Here is a 21,433-nt window from a genome sequence, read left to right as displayed (position 1 = left end):
TATACGATTTCTTTTATAATTTCTTATAGCTGCGGAGAACAATTGTCAGGTTACCAAATAGCGTTACGATGAGTAATTGCTTCTAACAGTGTAGAGGCGTACAATGAGCTATTGGTATGACCCGTGTTCATGTTTGTGTATCATTAGCTGTTGATTGACTAGTGTTTATGTTTGTCATTTATTTCCTTTGTAAGTGCTTCCTTCATTTTTCCACAGTGCACCCGGAACTTCCGGAAACTATCGAGGACACAAGCAATGTTCAATGAGAGTATGAATCAACCACTGCGACGACAGCAGTGCTAACTATGTAAAGGGCCCAACATTTGCTTCACTAAATGGTAAGTACAATAAAATACTAAACATGATTAAGTGTATATCTCTGCCGCACCTTCTCGCAAAAATATTTTATGTGATCCAAAAGCCACGTGTAAAATCACGTGATGCACTCGTCATAGAGTACGAGAGTACGATTTATCATAACACGAATGAATTTTTCGAAGTTAAAAAGGAATCTGCTGCGTAAATATAATTTGTCGTATTTATTTCACAGTAAAATTATTTGTTAATAAAGAAACAAAAAATACAACTTCTAGCAAATCGTAATATAATATCTATATAATATAACATATATATAATTTTGTTTGTTTGTTTGTAATTTCGCACAAAGCTACTCGAGGGCTATCTGTGCTAGCCGTCCCTAATTTAGTAGTGTAAGATTAGAGGGAAGGCAGCTAGTCATCACCACCCACCGCCAACTCTTGGGCTACTCTTTTACCAACGAATAGAGACTAACTAAACTAAACTACCGTGGCAGGGGTTCAGTTTAGAGAGAGAGAAATCAGAAGAGTTCTCTCTCCAACTGGGGTGTTCAGGAACTTTGTAATTCCTCTTCGTCCCCTTTCGTGGATTGTTATTAAGATTAAGTGGTGTTTTTTTTGTAATTATTATTTTAATAGATTAATTATCGTTATTATTCTTGACTTTTTGGGTGGAGAATATCTCACTAAATGTTCTTTTGGGTGGAGGCAAAGGCAGCAGTGGAAAGAAAGGCCGGGACCTGTCCCGAAAGGAAAAAGTTGGGCAGATGTGAACATGAATGTAATTCATTCAAATTCAGATCAAATCAAACGGCCCGATTCTGGGTCTGGCAAAAGGTTGCCTAGGCTGGGATCTAGAAATCCAATGCCTGAAGATTTTGATGTGGGGAAACAGGGGTGCCCCGAGAAAACCCACTTTCACGACAGGCGCCGAAAGTTTTGCCTGTCGTGTGCCCTGTACCTGAAAAAAAAAGGAATTCATGTTAATAACATAGATTTTATTTATTTAGATTCTTTGTTGAGTGGATTGTGATTCTTGAAATATGTTGTAAGGTGATATGTATTTTGTTGGTGCACTTGATAATTTGTGTAGTGATGCCGTTAGTTTGTTTCTATTTTCTGCTTTTAGATAATATTTGAGAGAAAGTTCTGTTATTCTATCTCTTATAGTTGGTAAATTACTAATTTGGTGTAGATAATTTGTTGGCGTAAATGATGGTAAACTGAATGCAGATTTTAATATTCTGTTTTGTTGCACTTGGATTTTTTGGAGTGTGTTGTTTGACATATTGTATGTTACTTGACATCCGTACTCTATTAGTGGACGAATGTAAGCCTTGTATATTTGTATAATGGTGTTCGATGCGCATTTCGATTGTTTACCAGTTATAGTCTTTAGATATGAAATCCTTTTTCTGATTGATGAGTGTATATTGTTTATGTGTTTTTTCGATGTTAGTTTTGTGTCGAAAGTGACGCCAAGGAATGTGATGTTTTTGCTCATGTTAATGGTTGTGTTTCCAAGTGATAGTTTTATTTTTCTAGATTTTTTCTTTGCTTCTTTAGTTTTCTATAGAAGGTGATTGCTTGTGTTTTCGTCGGATTTAACACGACCCTCCACTTGTTGCTCCATGTTGAGACGTTGTTTAGTGATTCTTGTACGCGAGACATGGCCATTACTGGGTTTCAAACGAATAGAGGGATTGACTGTCAAATTATAACGCCCCCACGGTTGAAAGGGCGAGCATGTTTGGCGCAAAGGGGATGCGAACCCGCGACTCTCAGATTACGAGTCGCACGCCTTAACACGCTTGGCCATGCCGGGCCTGTATAACTTTGTAATAGACAACAAGTTCTTTTATTTCCACATTTCTATTGGTTCCAAAAATATATGGATTCAAAAAATAATTTTCGATGAATTTATCTACAAGATACCGTAACATTTCTAATGCATACTTCATTCACTTGGAGCCCTGCATGGACAGGTAGTTAGGGCACTCGACTCGTAATCTGAGGGTCGTGGGTTCGAATTCCCGTTACACCAGACATGCTCGCCCTTTCAGTCGTGGTAGCTTTATAATATGATAATCAATCCCACTATTCGTTGTTAAGAAAATGTAGCTCAATAGTTTTATTGTAAGTGGTGATGACCAGCTGTCTTTTCTCTGCTAAATTATGGACAGCTAGCGCACAGAGCCCTGGTGTAACTTTGCGCAAGATTCAAAGAAAAAATTCGCTTAGTTTTAAAACGGAAAGTATACACATGTGATAATTCAATAAATCTGCAATATTGTACATAAATACGTTTTATTGCACGACTGCATCAGTGTATGTTACATGTGTCTAAATTAGTAAATATACAAAACGAAACGAATATTTTTTTCTTGTTTAAGAGAGAAGCATCGGTAGGACTGTCGGTTCTGAACCTGTTCCCATGTGAACTTTGTAACAATACAAGTTAACAGTTATTTCCAACAAATGAAGTATCACCTAACTGAGACTTTGAGATGTTATAGTATTTTCGAACAACAGTTGGATATGTTCGTTTTATAAAGGAAAGTTTAGAAAGTTTCTGAATTTTAAACACGACTAAATTATATGTTGAATTAGAAATAAACAGATCGGACACGTTTGGGCCAGGCATATCCAGGTGGATAAGGCGCTTGACTCGTAATCCGAGGATCATGGGTTTGAGTCCCCGTCACACAAAATATGCTCGCTCTTTTAGCCGTGGGAGTGTTATATTGTGACGGTCAATCCCACTATTCGTTAGTAAAAGAGTAGTACCCCAAGAGTTGGCGGTGGGAGGTGATGACTAGCTGCCTTCCATGTACTCTATCTCTTTGAAATTAGGGACGGGTAGTGCAGATAGCTCTCAAGTAGTTCTGCACTAAGTGTAAAACAAACAAAGAAAAACATTTATTTCTGTTTTGTCAACCCTCCATCTCAGAAACCATAAAGACAACTTTCGACGGTTTTTTACACATATTTTGTTAGTTTTTTAATCTGATATTCACTGTTATCTAATTCCTTCTTACAAATTACATAGTGAGTAATTAATTTTTTAATCTTATATTCACTGTTATCTAATTCCTTCTTACAAATTACATAGTGAGTAATTAATTTTTAATCTTATATTCACTGTTATCTAATTCCTTCTTACAAATTACATAGTGAGTAATTAATTTTTAATCTGATATTCACTTTTATCTAATTCCTTCTTACAAGTTACACAGTAAGTAATTAAGTTTTAATCTGATATTCACTGTTATCTAATTCCTTCTTACAAATTACATAGTAAGTAAGTAATTTTTTAATCTGATATTCACTGTTATCTAATTCCTTCTTACAAATTACGTAGTAAGTAAATGAATAAGATACGGTTTAAAAACTTCAGCATTATTGTCTCTTAAACTGAAAATGTGTTTCGTTCTTATATAATTGTGCGTGAAAAAAGTTATAAGTAGGAACCGGAAATGCATAATAGGTCATTTGTTACTTCCGTTTTTACAGTTTGTTTGTTTCTCTGACCTTAAGCACTAAGCTACACGAGGAGCTATCTGCGCTCTGTACACCGCGATTATCGAAACCCAGTTTCTAGCGTTGTAAATCCACATACATACCTTTGTGTCACTGGGAGACAGAGATTCAAATAGCACAGCGCTTCATGCTTAACTTCAAGGGAATAAAATCATTTTCATGTGTTACCCCCCCCTACAAAATTATCACGAAATCGCGGGGGGAGATATCTATACATGTAGATATGCATTAGTATAACAGAATACATCTGTATATAATTAGTTATTCGCTAATGAACGAGAGTGTAATATTCCTTATTATGAACTATTGAATATTGGACGTATCAACCTCTTTATTCAGAAATAAGAACCCTCAGAGTGATACTACACGGGATACCAGTGCTTTATGAAGTTATCGTACGAATGGCACGAGCCTTGCTTGTTAGTTTGAGCGCCACTTGTATAGGGAGGACTGGAAGCTCCCGTCGCTATACATGTTTCATATCATATGGTTGCTGTCTGGGTGTAAACATTTTCGGCTTCTGAAAATTTCCGGCCGACCCTCAAACTATAATAGTCGAGATTTGTTTGTTTGTTTGTTTTTGAATTTCGCGCAAAGCTTCTCGAGAGCCATCTGCGCTAGCCGTCCCTAATTTAGGAGTGTAAAGGCGTTCGACTCGTAATTCGAGGGTCGCGGGTTCGAATCGCGGTTGCACCAAACATGTTCGCCATTTCATCCGTGGGGACGTTATAATGTTACTCTCAATCCCACTATTCGTTGGTAAAAGAGTAGCCCAAGAGTTGGCGGTGGGTGGTGATGACTAGTTGCCTTTCCTCTAGTCTTACACTCCTAAATTAGGGACGGCTAGCGCAGATGGCTCTCGAGAAGCTTTGCGCGAAATTCCAAAAACCAATCTTTCCTTTTCCACTTAAATCGTTTCAGGATTTATTATAGTGAAACCCATTTTACAGCAGGTGTTACAAGTCATTGTCTTAGCTTTCAGTGTTTGCTAGGTGTAAAACAGTAACTTCTATTCCACTTTGTACGTCAGAGCGATGATGCACGTTGTTGCGTAGTTCTGTAACATCCCCCAGCTTGCGTTGTCAAACTTCACATTCTGGGTTTCAATAAAAATCGTTAATTATCATGTTTAACTTGTTTTATCCAAGTGAGAACAGTACGAGATGGAAATGTGTTCATTCATACATACAAGTTACAAAATTTAAAAACAAAAATCTATCCGGTTAGTCAACTTGTCCCGCTGAGAATGCAGGTGCTTAGCACTATCCAATGGTATGTTTTATGTTCCTAATTAAGAAGTACATGTTGTCGTATGAAATTCTTTGTTCTTTGTGTGTGACAATTTCACCAACCACTTTGTTTAAAGTATTCAGTTCATGAGGTTCTTATTATTTCTTACCAAATATGGCCAGGTGGCTAAGACACTCGACTTGTATTCCGAGGGTCGCGGATTCGAATCCCCATCGCACCAAAATGGTCACCCTTTCAGTTATGGGGGCGTCATAATGTGAAAATCAATCCCACTATTCGTTGGTAAAAGAGTAGCTCAAGCTTTGGCGGTGGTTGTGATGACTAGCTACCTTCCCTCCAGTTTTACACTGGTAAATTAGGAACGATAGCCCTCGTCCAACTTTGCGCGAAATTCGAAACAAAAACAAACGTGTCGCCTGTAGCACTAATATATGCAAATCATTCTTCAAAAAGTGCGTCAAACCTTTGTCAGCATTAGCATGTTTACTTAGTGTAATTAGTAATGTTCCGATCATAACAAAAGTTCCCCAGTTTAAACCAATAAGTGTAATTGAAGAAACACGAATAGGGTATTCATGTCAAATTGTTTGTTTTGGAATTTCGCACAAAGCAACTCGAGGGCTATCTGTGCTAGCCGTTCCTAATTTAGCAGTGTAAGACTAGAGGGAAGGCAGCTAGTCATCACTACCCACCGCCAACTCTTGGGCTACTCTTTTACCAATGAATAGTGGGATTGACCGTCACATTATAACGCCCCCACGGCTGGGAGGGCGAGCATGTTTGGCGCAACTCGGGCGCGAACCCGCGACTTTCAGATTACGAAGCGCACGCCTTAACGCGCTAGGCCATGCCAGGCCCCATGTCAAATTACCTTTTTGCTTAATTAAAATCAAACAGAGATTGGCTGTTCACATGTGGACAGTATTCATATTAACAGTCATTTACATGGTTGAGATAAAAAGTTTTTTTTAGGATATTAATTGCCAAAATACACCTGAATGTCTCACCAACTGAATTCAGGGTACAGAAAAAATTTCAAAGTTTAGTTTTTACGCGCGTGAATACGTTCGTTCAACTCTTGTTCGTAGTTCTGTGACTTCACTGTCAGGTTGTGGTTGCTGTTGTTTTTGTTTTTTTCCTGTTCATGTTAAGCAGCTACATTTCTTTCATACCGGTAAATAATTACTGGAATTTATTACACCTTAATCGCTGTAAGCAGATTTATAATACAAAGCAAACAGGGCTAATGATAAATAGATTGGTGAATATAGATGAACAAGTAAGTGTACACTATAAATATAGAGATAATAAAAGGTGAATATTTTAAATTATTTTTATGGACAGATATGTTGGTAGTAATTTATTATGATGAAATTCCAGCGCTGATTTTATGAATAAAATAAACGACATGACTCGTTATTTTAGACATCAGAATTATCCTGATAACTCCAAACATGCCACTTTCACTTTAATACAAGCTGACTGTGTCTACTCCAACGACAAGCCACCATAGTGACAGAGTCTTCGGTCCTTACATATCATCCTTTAACCACACAAATTAGCAGAATTGTGCGTGGCAACATTACCTTACTAACAAAGAACAACAACACATCTAACGACATTTCTACATCCTACAAATGTGAAAGTAATGTGAAATACTACCTAATATTTTCCATATTTCAAACTAGAGTGTCTTCACTTACACAAACTAACAGAAGTCGTCTGTGTGAAGACACTCTTTGTCTTACATATGATCATATCACCGACTTATCGACTCTCTTCAGTTCTACCTTTACGTGAAAGACCTATTCACTTGTACCTTACTGCGCATTATTTATTGGATTCCCTGTACAAAGTGTAAACAACTGTATACCTGTATACTAGGAAAACTATACCCAAATCACCTGACAGACTTCCTGAACATCTCCAACTTGTGTGCAAAGGCACCCTAGAACACCCATTTCCCAAACACTTCAACTTCCAGGATCGCCCCCCTCCGCTGCACAGCGGTTTGACTAACACCGTTAGAAACCGGGTTTCGATATCCGTGACGGGCAGAGCACAGATAGCCCTTTGTGTAACTTTGTGCTTAATTACAAAGCAAACAAACACTCCATCGTTCCTTCTAGCGATGGCCCAGCATGGCCAGGTGTTTAGGGCACTCGACCAGTAATCTGAGAATCGCGGGTTCGAATGCCCGTCGCACCAAGCACGTTCGCCCTTTCAGCCGTGGGGGCGTTATAACGTTACAGTCAATCCAACTATTCGTTGGTAAAAGAGTAACCCAAGAGTTGGCGGTGCGTGGTGATGACTAGCTGCCTAGCCTCTATTTTTACACTGCTAAATTAGACACAGCTAGCGCAGATAGTCTTCGTGTAGCTTTGCGCGAAATTCAAAACAAACCTTCTAACGGTGTTTTTGTTAACGCGTTTCACGTATTATATATGCATTTTAGAATCTTTGTGTATTCTAACCTTTCAACGATTTTGTTTAAGCCTCTTTTTTCTCCATGTAACACAATTAATATAATGCCTGACAAAAAGGGCTTCTGCCCAGAACATTGCAAACAAGAATAGAAATGTTTGTTATAAACGTGTGTTATACCATTTTTAAATATTTGCTTCTCCATGTCTAGCGATCTTTTCAACCGAATATCATAACAACTGAATTCATGCTTTATATAGAATTGCATCAATATCATAATATAAGTTGACTAAATTTGAGCTCTATTCGAGACGAAAAGTTTGATAAAGAAATGGTTTTCAATACATAATATCATTTATCAGCCGAACGTTTATAAGTCTGTGAAACAGCTATGTGACTTAAAAGCTAAAATAGCGTTTAAACACCAGAAAATCTTGTAAGACAAAGTCAAGGTTCGTGTGTTTCAGAGCAAGGTCTAAATGACCTAATATTTGAAGTATGTCTGCTTGTAGATAAGATTATCCCTGTAATACTGGGCAGATAAAGCTGCTATTAGCCAGCTATAATAACAAAGAATGTGAAGAACCTATCGCGATTATCAGATGTCCTATGAAGAATCAGGATTAAGCTCATAGGCTTTCATTGAAAAAATCCGGGGTTCGATTTCTTTACATAACTTTGCGTTCAAACAAAAACAACTGAAGGCTCATATAGCTGTCACTGTTGGAATAAAAATATTATGTTTATACGTATATATATGTTGTTTCTGTGATGCAATAAACATATATTGTTTAGACTAAGTACACATATCTGAAACTTTACAATATGAATCTTCTGAATTGAATTAAAACTATTATTTTAATTTAGCATTGAGCTAACAAAAATTGGATAATATTTTCTTTTAAAGTTCAAATCGACATCTTATGAAACCGAAGTTTGCAAATATAAATTAAAGCCTAGGAAGCTTCAACACACCTGTTGACGAATGTTCAAACAATTTGTCGTGATAGTTTATTCAGGGAATTACTAAACGCCTCGTTAAAACAGAAACTGAATCATTATAGCTATAATTCGATCTCTTAATACAATTCAGTTTAATCTCAGCAGGAAACATAACAAATCGATTCCAATATTGCTTTTAGTTTTTTGACCAATTATATCTCTGTTTATAAAATTTTCTAATTGGTCCGTTGTTTAGTATCACGGTTGTTCACACTGCCAGGTTTACGCGGTTGTTCATAGCTCATACTAAGCTCGGAATTCTAAACAATAATGAGGTGATTCAAAAAAGGATATGTCAATCCCACTGCATCTGTTATAACCACTGCCGACGAGGCCTTTCGCTCAATCCCAAGGTTCAAAGGACCGACTAGGATACGAAACAAAGTAGTTGTTTAGGCACGCGTCATCAATTTTCATGAACAAGGAATATTAGGGTGTAAACCCGATTAAACAAGTGAACTGTAGTTATTATACAAACATAGGTAGTTTACAAATAGGATATTTTACAGTAAAAATAAATAATACAACATTGTTTATTTTCTGTTGACAACGATTATTATTTTTTGTTTATTTATAATTATTATTATTTGGTTTAATTAATTTTACAATAATTCACAATAACCAGTGAACCAGCGATGAATTACAGCGTCAGCGGGAGAAAACGACACTACTAACATTAACAGTTCTATGAACTCACGAATGAAAGCGAGAGAGAATATATGTCAAGCACAATAACATCTGCCATATCCAGTTCCGACAAGGTCTCATCAGGGTGGCTGATTTGTGACAGTGTTTAACTGAGACTGTGAATGGGGTATATTTTAATTTATATATACATAATGTGTGACGAGTTTTCCTTCACCATGTTGCTTATAGTTAAAAAAAAAAAAAAAGTTACTGTATTATACGGAGAAAAAGGAAACTTGAGTTCAAATTCATTAAATATATAATATATATATGCATTTTCTTCAAAGTATGTTAATAGGTCAGTTTTGCAGGTCCCCTGCTGGTACAGCGGTAAGTCTACGGATTTACAACGGTAAAATCAGGGGTTTGATTCCCCTGCGGTGTTCTCAGCAGATACCTCGAGGACACACGAAAACGTCGAAGCCATTTGTCAAATTTCAATCTTCTGATAGATTATTCCATTTTTCGGTCCTTCATGGATTTTTTTTTTAATGAAATATACTATGTTGTGCTTACAATGTACAAATGAAATTTTATCTTATGAAAGAGTTCATTATTATCAGCATGGCATTTTAAATAGATATGGAACATGTCTAAACTTGTGTGTGTAAGTTGCAATGCTAAATGTAAGCAAGCTGCCTGGCACATGCCAGGTGGTTAAGACGTTCAACTCGTAATCTGAGGGTCGCGGGTTCGAATCCCCGTCACACCAAACATACTTGCCCTTTCAGCCATGGACGTATTATAATGCGACGGTCAGTCCCACTATTCGTTGGTAAAAGAGTAGCCAAAGAGTTGGCGGTGGGTGTTGATGACTAGCTGCCTTCCCTCTAGTCTTACACTGATAAATTAGGGACGGCTAGCACATATAGCCCTCGAGTAGCTTTGTGGGAAATTCAAAACAAACAAACAAACTTAAACGTTGGCGCAGATAGCCTAGTTTCTTTGCGCCATAGAACACCAAACTAAACCAACCAACCAACCAATTCTTTAGTGTTTGTAACACTATATAAGCCCTTTACTTGGTACAGATCATACGTGAAGGAAACAGACCAATATCATGTTACACCATCAATAAAACTCTGTTATTATCTACCTATCATTATATTAGCATAACTTGCTTTCTTACTCAAGCATCTGTTAAATAAATATTTGTAAGGAAAAATGCAAAAAAATTAATGCATAAATGATTTGATAAAAAACAAACAAACTTAACAATAAACGTGGAGCAAAAAACATCTCATATGTCATATGATTTCTGTGGTCAGTATAATTAAAACAACAACATGAATTATCGCTTTCTCTCAGTGATGATGTATGTTTCTCGAATACTTTTTACTCCCTGTTGTTTTATTAGCCTATTGTTTTCGCACATCCGAAACTTATTATCACGGGATGCGAAGCCCGATTTCCGGTCACTATGGCTGAGGCACCCCTTATTTCCTCTCGCTAAGAACCACGCTAATACAAACAAGATTATCTATCTCCTACAAGGTCAATTTCCAAAAATATAACGTCAAAGACATAATGTGAAAACAGGAAACAACTAAGTGACGCTAAGATATGCTATAGAACGGCTTGTGAGAATTGTTATGTCCGTAAGGAAAATATGTTTCAACTTTCCAACCTCAGATCATCAAGACATTTTATAGGTTCTTAATTAAGTATAATTCAGCGGAGTTAAAAACAAACCATAATTTATTATTTTTCTTTTTTCCCGAGTTTTATAGGAATTTCAATGTTTCTTTTGATGCTACTGTCAGTGAATGACGCAACTCGAGTGTTCCCGCCATTCCAATCGTGACCGTAAAGAAACAAGTGTTTGTTTGTTTGTTTGGGAATTTCGCACAAAGCTACTCGAGGGCTATCTGTGCTAGCCGTCCCTAATTTAGCAGTGTAAGACTAGAGGGAAGGCAGCTAGTCATCACCACCCACCGCCAACTCTTGGGCTACTCTTTTACCAACGAATAGTGGGATTGACCGTAACATTATACACCCCTACGGCTGGGAGGGCGAGTATGTTTAGCACGACGCGGGCACGAACCCGCGACCCTCGGATTACGAGTCGCACGCCTTACGCGCTTGGCCATGCCAGGTCAGAAACAAGTGACTCTCCTGGCTTGGGTTCCTTCTGATTATACAAAATGCTGAATAAACAAATGAAACAATAATGCTGTAAGACTTAGTCTTTAGGCCTTTCGAAGGCAGTGCCATTCTGTGGGGTTTTAAATTAAACATATCTCACTAGTTAGCTCAGGGAATATGAAAACATTCATATAATAATCCAATTTTTAATTCGAGTTTCTATTTTACTGAATGCATAACAAGCCAAGTTTTACATTATGGCCCATGTGCATCTTGACAGTTTAAGTGTGTGTGTGTGTGTGTGTGTGTGTGTGTGTGTTTTTCTTGTAGCAAAGCCACATCGGGCTATCTGCTCAGCCCACCGAGAGGAATCGAACCCCTGATTTTAGCGTTGTAATCCGGAGACATACCGCTGTACTAGCGGGGGGCGACAGTTTAAGACATTGGTATATGCGACATGTCAAGACATTGTATATATTACGTGATATATCAAAGGCCTTGCTATCACGTGAAATGTCCAGGTATTGCTATAATGTGATATTTCAAAACTGCTATAGCGTGATATATCAAGGCTTTGCTATTTCGTGACATGTCAAGACATTGCTGTAAGAAAGTTAAAGCGATTGAATCCTGTCCAGTGGTGTTGTCACGCTCGATGGATTACCAAATTTTCCAATTGACTACATAACTTGCAAATATGCTATTAATCGGAGCACAAACATTTGTATGTTTATATGGTTAATGTGTACAACTGTCTGTATTATGAACAATGAGTAGTAAAAGTGTGGCACTAAAATACGCCGATTAATTTTGACTTTTATGGTGAAAATAATTCATGCATATGTAAAGACATTTGCAAGCCTAAAATAGAAAATTGATAATAGTTTAAATAATACAGCTCAAATAAATATATCAACATTCCTTAAGAAGTCAAATACGAAGACTTTCAACATACTTCTCTATTGTTTATAATGTTTAAAATGAGTAAATATATTACTGTCTGTGTGTGTGAACCAATCAGGAAACAACTATTTTGTTATTTTTCTAAGACTAATGCGAGTTTGTGAATAAGGCAAGAAAACGGATTTAATTTTATGAACATTTAGAATAATTATGTTTTAATGTTATTGAGTATTCTTTTGCAACAAATGATTTCTACGCCACATTTTTTTCACAAAATTTGCTATATAGTTCAGCTGTAACAGGAACGTATTAAATCTCCAATTTTTAAAAAATATATATATGTTTGTTTGTTTGTTTTTAATTTCTCGCAAAGCTACACGAGTGCTTTCTGCGCTAGCTATCCTTAATTTAGCAGTGTAAGACTAAAGGGAAGGCAGCTAGTCATCACCACCCACCGCCAGCTTTTGGACTCCTCTTTTACTAACGAATATTGGTATTGATCGTCACATTATAACGCTTCCCACGGCTGAAAGGGTGAGCATGTTGGTGTGACGATAATTCGAACCCATAACCCTTAAATTATGACTCGAACGCTCTAATCACCTAGCCAAAAAAAAAAAAAAAAATACGAAAGAGACAAAACCGTCCAAGCTACAGGTCTCCCGAAAAGCCTATAGATTTAGTATGCTAAAATCGAGCGTTCGATTTCTCTCGGTGGACCTAGCATATATATATATATATATCCATTGTGGCAAACGAAAAAATAGCTTAATCTTAGTAAGAACATTTTTTGTTCCTGATTTGTAAAAAAATCCTTACGTGATAGAAAAATAAATAAAATTTCCAAAATAAGCGTAGCTGAATTACTGAAAACAAAAGAGTTTCTATGAAGGTTAACTTCGTAGGCCTGTGTAAATACACCTCACTTGTTAACTCTCGTTTACACAATTACAGCTTCTGTTAAAGCATATGGTATCATAACGAAGGCCTAAATCACTATATATATAACTGTAGTATTCCAGTAATTAGATGACAACATTCTGTTTATGTGATGCCGCTTGTGACTGGTCAATAATTGTAACGATTGCACCAAACATGCCAGTGATCTTCAGACACTTCCATGAAAATAACAGGAGTACTGGTATTAGCTTCAGTATATAATACAGTACACAATAAAAAATACACTTAAATATAAAACAAGAAATTTTAAAAGGTAAAACAGATCTTAGGGTGGGGAATGTCTTCTACAGCAAAGCCCTCAGTACTAGGGATATCAGATCATTAATAAAGGTTTTGGATAAACTGATTAGAGCCATCCTGAATCAGATCGTGTGCCTCATCTCCTGGCCTCAGGCCTAAGGCTCGTGTATTTATTTGTGCTTTTCAAATCTTATGTTGGTGTAGAAGATAGATAAATAAAAGGACACAAGTGCTGGCACTTGTTCCATTAAAAAATACCATTCCAAAAAGCAGGTACCTAAAATTATATTTTCTGAGCTCTGCTGTTTTCTACCAGAACAGTTATGACAAAATTGTTTTGTTTTTAGTAGTTTTGATATGAGATCTCTTTTTTTTTCTTTTTTTTTTCTGTTTCTTCAAGAACAAAGTTTTCCATTATCGGTTTCTGTTTTCCTTTTTGGAATGAATGCAATTAATCTTTGTTTTCACGTATTTCTAAAGTCAATAAACATTTTCAACTGTGTAATCGTATGGAGAAAAAAAAACCAGGAAACTCGAAGACGATATGTCGTAATTCTTAAAGGTATCAGGTCATCCCTTACGTGGGCCGGCATGGCTAAACGCGTTAAGGCGTGCGATTCGTAATATGAACATCGCGGGTTCGCATCCCCATCGCGCCAAACATGCTCACCTTTTTAGCCGTGGGGGCGTTATAAAGTTACGGTCAATCCCACTATTCGTTGGTAAAATAGTAGCCCAAGAGTTGGCGGTGGGTGGTGATGACTAGCTGCCTACCCTCTAGTCTTACAGTACTAAATTAGGGACGGCTAGCACAGATAGCCCTCGAGTCGCTTTGTGCGAAATTCAAAAACAAACAATCATCCCTCAAGTAACGTCCGATTCTAGGTTCAGAAAAATAGAAAGGGTTTCAAACACTTTTAATGTTATTTAATCAATAATGTATGTTTCATTATTATTAATTACTTCCTGCCAACGATTCACAAGCTTCTGAACGCCACTTCTGTAAACTTCTTGGGGTTTAGAGGAAAAGAATACAAAGAGGATAGTTTTGACATCATCATGTGTTCCAAGCTCTTTTCCATCAAGATAGTTTTGCAAATTTCTGAATAAATGATAATCAGATGGGGGAAGGTCTAGAGAATAAGAAGGATGTGGAATTTTTTCCCAGTCTAGCTCTTCAATTTTTGCAGGTGTGATCCTTGTTGTATGAAACTGTACATTATCCTGGTGTAACACAACACCTTTATGACTGATCAAAGCAGACCTCTTTTATTTCAGTGTAACAGTCAAGCGCTCTAACTGTTGACAATAGAAGTCTGATGTAATTGTTACACCGAGTGATAGCCACTCAAAGCGGATCACACCAACAATATCCCACCAAACGCTTAACAAGACTTTCCTAGGGTGAAAGTCCATTTTGGACTTTACTTAAGCCAGTTTACTTGCACTGAGCCACTGTCTGCGGTGCTTAACATTTTTTTATAAAATATGAATTATTCATCTCCAGTCACTAACTTGTCCAAAAAAAGGTGAGTTACGTTCACGAGAGTGCAGAGAAGTGCAATTGTCCACTCTTGCTTTAAGGTTGGCTTCTGTCAAATCATGTAGGACCAAAGTTTTGACACCTTTAAAAGCTGTTGCAGATGATGGTGAACTGTTGCATTGGTTGAATTAAGCTTCTGTGCTAGTTCTTCAACTGTTACAGCACAATCTTCATCAAGTACAGCCAGCAGCAAGTCATCATTAAACTCAACAGGACAACCTGTACGTGACGCATCACTTAAGCTGCAGTCACCTGATCTGTACTTCTGAAACCACCTTTGACATTTTATATCATTGAGAGACTCCACACCATAAACACCTTGAATGTTTCGTGTTGTTTCTTCTGCACTACTTCCTTTTTAAACTCACAAAGCATTATATGCCTAATGTGCTCCTCAGACACATCCATCTTCATAAGGGTTTATTTGATTAATGATCTGAAAAAGTGGAGTTGGGTTAGTTTCTTTTATTTGTCTGAACATTTTTATATACGACCTACTACATGTTTTAGTCATTAAAGCTTTCTACAAAGACAGAAAGGGTGATGCACTTTCTCGATTAAATTTTCGGACATTACTTATGGGATGACCTAATATTAGTGCATAGTACTGAAGCTATTTAAAAAAAAAACCACATAAGTTTGACTCATGATGCTGTGTCACCTTGTGTTGTAAAAATTTGAATTTTTTTTCAGTTTGACTGATGTTTTATTTTTATATATTCAGATATATTATTTTGCTTATAAATTATTACTATTTTATACCAATGTAATAAAGTAACTTATTCGTTTCTGAAAGCTATTGTGTATAATTAATTAAGCATTGATTACGCAACTCTTTTGAGATGTACATTTCGTTACCGCATTGGATAAACGAACGATGAAACCTTTCACTGTTTTGATACATAATAATACATTACACTTATTTTCTTCCTTTATGCCATCAACCAAAGTCTGTAAGGAAAGCACTACAAGATGAATATAAATTAAATGTCTGGTGCTATTGTTATTTTGGATTTGCTCAGTAGAGAGATATTATAACAGTCACTTATATAATCTTTCATCATTGGTCTTTCCATAATTTTAATGGCCCGGCATAGCCAAGTGTGTTAAAGCATTTGACTCGTAATCCGAGGGCCCGAAGGTTCGAATCCCGGTCGCACCAACATGCCGTGGGGGCGTTATAATGTTACGGTCAATCCCATTATTCGTTGGTAAAAGAGTAGCCCAAGAGTTTGCGGTGGGTGGTGATGACTAGCTGTCTTCCCTCTAGTCTTACATTGCTAAATTAGGAACGACTAGCGCAGATAGCCCTCGTGTAGCTTTGCGCAAAATACCAAATAACTAACTAACCATAATTTTATTAGCATGATGCTCAAAATAGTTTAATGTAGCGTACTTGAGACATGCAACGATGTTAAAATAATGTGTCATTCTATCTAATCAAAGTATTCAAATAAAAGTTGATGTATTTAGTACTAGAAATAAATAACTCCATCACACCAAATAGTTGTTTTACCTTAACTAAACATTCAATGTTTCGCTTACGACTTCTTCAGGAACATTCCACTGTCAGATGCTGTTTGTATTTCAGTGAAACGATCCTGAAGAAGCCGTAAAGCGAAACGTTGAATGTCCAGTTACAGGAAAACAACTATTTGCGTTATAAGATATTTCATTTATTTTATTTTAAACTTCGCGAAAACTACACGAGGGTTATCTGTACTTGTCATTCTTAATTTAGCAGTGAGGGAAGGCAGCCAGCTAGTCATCACCACCCACAGCCAATTTTGGGGATACTCTTTTATCAATTTATAGCGATTGACTGTCACAGTATAATGCTCCCACTTTAAAATGAATGAGGACGTTTGGTGTGACGGGGATTCGAACTCGTGACCATCAGATGACGATTCATGAACCACATGGTCATGAAGGTCGTTTATTTCTACTATTAAATGTCTTCTATCCACCAATATACACTTCAGAAATTAAAGAAAACTCAGTAAAACATGAGAGTTAGAGATAATTTATATAATTTTCAGTAGTTTGTCTTTATTGTATTAATTTTACAAGATACATATTTTTTATTGATTTTCCTATATTGTTAGCGTTCCCTCATGTGGTTATTTCCATTTCGGATTTTGGATGTTAAAATGATTAAAATTCTAAATTATGAACACGAAATAAAAATATTTTACTACTACAGGAAAACGTGAAATCAGACTGCAAAAGCTGATAACAAAACCACAAAGGTTTATTTTAAAAACAAGAAACAAAACAACTTAAGCGGTTATTTTCTGAAATGTGACATATCTTTAAAAAATTATATTTCATTAAACGATTGTTATGGAAAAGCTATTTTTTAATTTATTCAGAATAATACAGAAAATTAACGGTATTTATAATGTACAAAACAACTGTAAACATTTAAAAAAAAATGATCTCGTGTTTATGTCGATACGTATATTTTCCTATCTGCCGTACTTTAATATATTTTTCTTACTTTGTTCAAAAATATTGTAACTACACGCAACAACAATGTGAAATATTTTTCGAAACATGAAAGATATTTTTATGAGTTTCAATATTTTTTAAGTGGCTTGTAACATGGATGTCATTTTCTTTCTGGTTTGGTTGAAATGTACATTTTGATTGGATGAAGAGATTCCCGCTTGCCAAGAAAAGCGCCAAACAAAGGCAGTAGTTCCGAAGAGTGTATAAAACCACGTGAAAACATAGTTCGTTAACAACTGTATAATTAAAAACTTGGATCGTGTATTTTAATAAACTTGTAATAAAAACTTGCTCTTCTTTAATATTTATACAATCAAATCAGATTATGCTGATATTACTGCGCTCACGATCTCTGCGGACTAATATATTATAGCGCAATCTTTTTTTTCTTTCTTACGGACGTTTTAAAGACAGTAGTCAGTACGAATTTACTCGGGCTTGCGTGGTTAGTTTCGTAATTGTATCGGTAGGGAAAGATAAATCAACTTATGGTGCGCTGCGTTCGTCTGACTATCAGTTATAAGGTATGTAAGAATTCCGTGAGCTGTAGACGTTTGTTGGTAGCTTTGGATTATTTTGCGTAGAGCGTGTAGAAAAATATCGTATATTAATTCAACCAGCAGTTAAACTACGTGTTATCACTTAACCCTAACGTCGTTTTTGACATGTTGTAAAGCTCAATCATTTAATTTGTTATAAGAAATATTAACCCGTGTCTACTAAAATTTCTGTATAACAAGTTTAAACATCCATTACATTATATTGTTTTAATGTTTGCTAATATGATCTGAGGACACATTTACTATTGTTATAAGTAGCCAAAGTCGATACAAATTCAAATAACAGTTTTGGTTTGTCATAGATATTGGTATTGTTGGTCGCTAATTTCTACGCAACAGTTTATTTTTTTTAATTATGTGAAAGAAATTTCTGTTTTTTTGTTTTTTTTTAAATTAGTATTGCATACCAGAGGGTTTTGCACATTTTGATAAAAGTTAAGAAAAAACTCTATTTACATTCCAGATAAATATATTCTTTTATATTTATATCGAGTGTGAAGGTTTATCTTAACTGTTATTAAAATGTGAAAGTAATATGCGAATATTTAAAAGAATAAACAGTTTCGTTCCATGCTACCACTAATAATGAAGTAATTTGTTTATAGTGCTGTTGTTTTGTAGATATATAACTTTCCTTCTTCGCCTGTCTCTTTATTTTACGTTTAATCGAAATTCTTCACGTGTGTGAGTGGAACCACTTTAGTTTTCATGATGGGAAAGAGATACAATGAAACTTTTTTTTTTTTTATTGTTCTACCATTAAGTTAGACCAAGTTGCCTTTCATATTATAGAACTTTGGGAAGCAGGTGCACAAGAAACCGACGATCTACATAGTTTTTGCTTTCGTGTTAATTATATAGAACGTATCACAGAACTGACCTTTATCTCGGTATAGTTTAACTTTTAGACTCTAAAAGCAAAATAACTGCAATTAACATGTTCATTAAAAAATGTGTACATATTTTTTTTCATATGGCATATATTTTTTAAGACACTTGTTTTGTTTTGTGGATTAACTGCCCCAAAAGAGAAAGAAAATTTATACTAGAATATAACATTTTTAAAGAAGCGCTAAAAAGAAATTCCACTTATATTAAATATTATGGGTATGTATTAACTGTATTTGTGTATCAAATACACAATATCAAACGTATGGACACAGCGTTTCACAGAAGCCATAGTATTTAATGAAATGTTATATATTTCAAATTCTACAATTTTTTAGTATTATTAAACATGTGTATTTTTAGTTTTAGGTGAGAAAGGTATATACAAAATCAAGTCATAGTAGTTTATATATGGTATATGAATAACGTTGGACTGAAGAAACCGTTTTGTTTATGAATATTTTTGTTGGGTGGATTCTTCTCGAAGACTCGTTAAAAACAATGACAAGTTCAAAGTCCAGTCCAAATAATGATAGCAAATTAATTAACCCTTAACATTTGCTGCAGCCTTCTTTCATTCGATAAGTCCAGTTTTACAAATAATGTTTGAACACGTATTCAGAGATTAACTCTAAGCCTAATTCACGAATGCACGTAAAACTTCTTATTAACTAATTGGTAACAATCACACTAACTGTTTCACTTGCTAATTGAATAATACAACCGAATAACTCGCTAACCGACACTAAATATGTTCATTCATTGCCTCGCTGAATACTCAATTAATTACGCAATTCATTCACTGATTTTTGTCTTAAGTCGTTTCTACTTACTATATGTTCCCCGCTGTTACCGCGGTAAATCTACGGATTTACAACGCTAAAATCAGGGGTTCGATTCCCTTCGGCGGACTCGCCAGATAGCCCGATGTGGCTCTGCTATAAGAACACACACACTATATGAATTAAAATTCCAAACTTTCACTAAATTTCAAGATGACGTCATGACATTCGCATTCTAGCGGTTTGTATTCTGTATTTTATGTATAGTACAAACACTGACTTAACCATGGTTCTGGCATTTTCTTTATTGAAACCTCAAGAAGAAACACATGATAATTGCGAATTTATCTGAAAGATATGCATTTAAAAAGTCGTAAGTTTGTTTTATAAGTGTTTTTTTCCTATGGAGTTATCGTGATAGCATTAAATACATTTTCCATCCTTGTTAAAAATACTGATAACAAATTGTTTATAGATTTGCCGTAAAATATTTTGTTAAAATAAAAGCGAGTTGTTGTTGAATATGAAAACAAGCCAGTCTTATTCAACATTTTTATCACGAAAGCGTTTTAGTTTTCAGCTCTTTTTGTCTACAGGGTTGAGTACATTATGGTAAATGAATTATGAATAGGCAGATCACGTGACTCACGGCCATTATAAAGTTGCGGTGGAACAGTATGTATCAGAACTATATTTTGGTATTGTTTGGCGATTTGTAGATAGTGTTGTACCACCAAATATTGGTCGCATTTGGAAAAGGTATGTAGCAGTCCCTTTCGACGCTAAATATTGACACACTTGTCATTTGTGTTTAAAGAACCTGTGATACAAAATAATATTGATCAGCTTGAATCACCAAGATAATCCAAACAGATACATGCAATAAAACGTATCCTTGCCGTAATAAGCAGAGTACGGCATCTTGTAACAGGTGTGAATGTATGAACGCCAGGTTCAATGATAAAGTCATCCTTGTACCCCAGATAACAGATAACATGGTCAAGAGATATCTGTCTGGAAACTAGGGCAACAGCGTATGGATACATTAAAATAAGGCTTCCAGTCATACCTATCGAATACCTGAAATAGCTGAAGAATGAAAGTGGTATCCATGCTATTCAGTAATTAAAAATGACGGTCAAGTCCTTTATGAAATTTTGTTGTGTCCAAACAAGTGCTGGAAAGCGTCACCACCGAACATTACTTGAATCACAGAAAGGTTTATTTGCTTGTTTTGAATTACGCACAAAGCTACACGGGGCTGCCTGCACAGCAGTGCCTAATTTAGCAGTGAATTTTTTAAAGTTAAAATTTAATTTTTTTAAATTTTAAAATTAAAAGTTAATTTAATAATTTAAATTTTAAATTTAATTTTTTTAAATTAAAAAAATGTTTTAAAACATTTAAAAAATGTTAAAAGGGTACAAGGATGACTTTTATCATTTTTTAAGTTTTTAAAAACCTTTTAAAAGTTTAAAACTGTTTCGTGTGTACAGACAGACGAAATAGGAACCAAAGACGTGTTTTATAAAGGATGTTTAGATTCGTGTTCAGCGTCGTTTCAATAAACGTCCATTTCTATACAATGCAGTTAAAGTGTAATTGGTATTTGTGATATTAAACCTATGATAAAGCAAGAACCATTGCTATAAATAATTCTCAGCTACCTTCTCAGTTCGTTACTTTGTAAGCATGGTGTATGATGATCGGTGAAGAAATATGAAATGGAAATGATTGGTT

At 35.6% G+C, this 21,433-nt stretch overlaps 1 protein-coding gene across 2 annotated transcripts in view; it reads left to right on the top strand.

Annotated features, from left to right (window-relative positions):
- Positions 1 to 216: 216 nt before the first annotated feature.
- The window catches only part of LOC143229912 (transcriptional regulator Myc-1-like), a 31,737-nt gene continuing 10,520 nt past the window's right edge, over positions 217 to 21,433 (top strand). Inside the window, exon 1 of one of the 2 annotated variants that reach the window (XM_076462784.1) lies at positions 217 to 338. The gene's annotated coding sequence lies outside the window, so the exon portion shown is untranslated. Of the gene's footprint in view, positions 339 to 17,830; positions 17,988 to 21,433 lie in introns of those variants that run through there. The other variant, XM_076462783.1, reaches the window with a different exon arrangement.

This window comes from Tachypleus tridentatus, chromosome 10 (assembly GCF_004210375.1).
Source record: "Tachypleus tridentatus isolate NWPU-2018 chromosome 10, ASM421037v1, whole genome shotgun sequence".
Taxonomy (NCBI): domain Eukaryota; kingdom Metazoa; phylum Arthropoda; class Merostomata; order Xiphosura; family Limulidae; genus Tachypleus; species Tachypleus tridentatus.
Note: the sequence above shows the minus strand (reverse complement) of the source record. Positions and strands in the feature narration are given on the sequence as shown.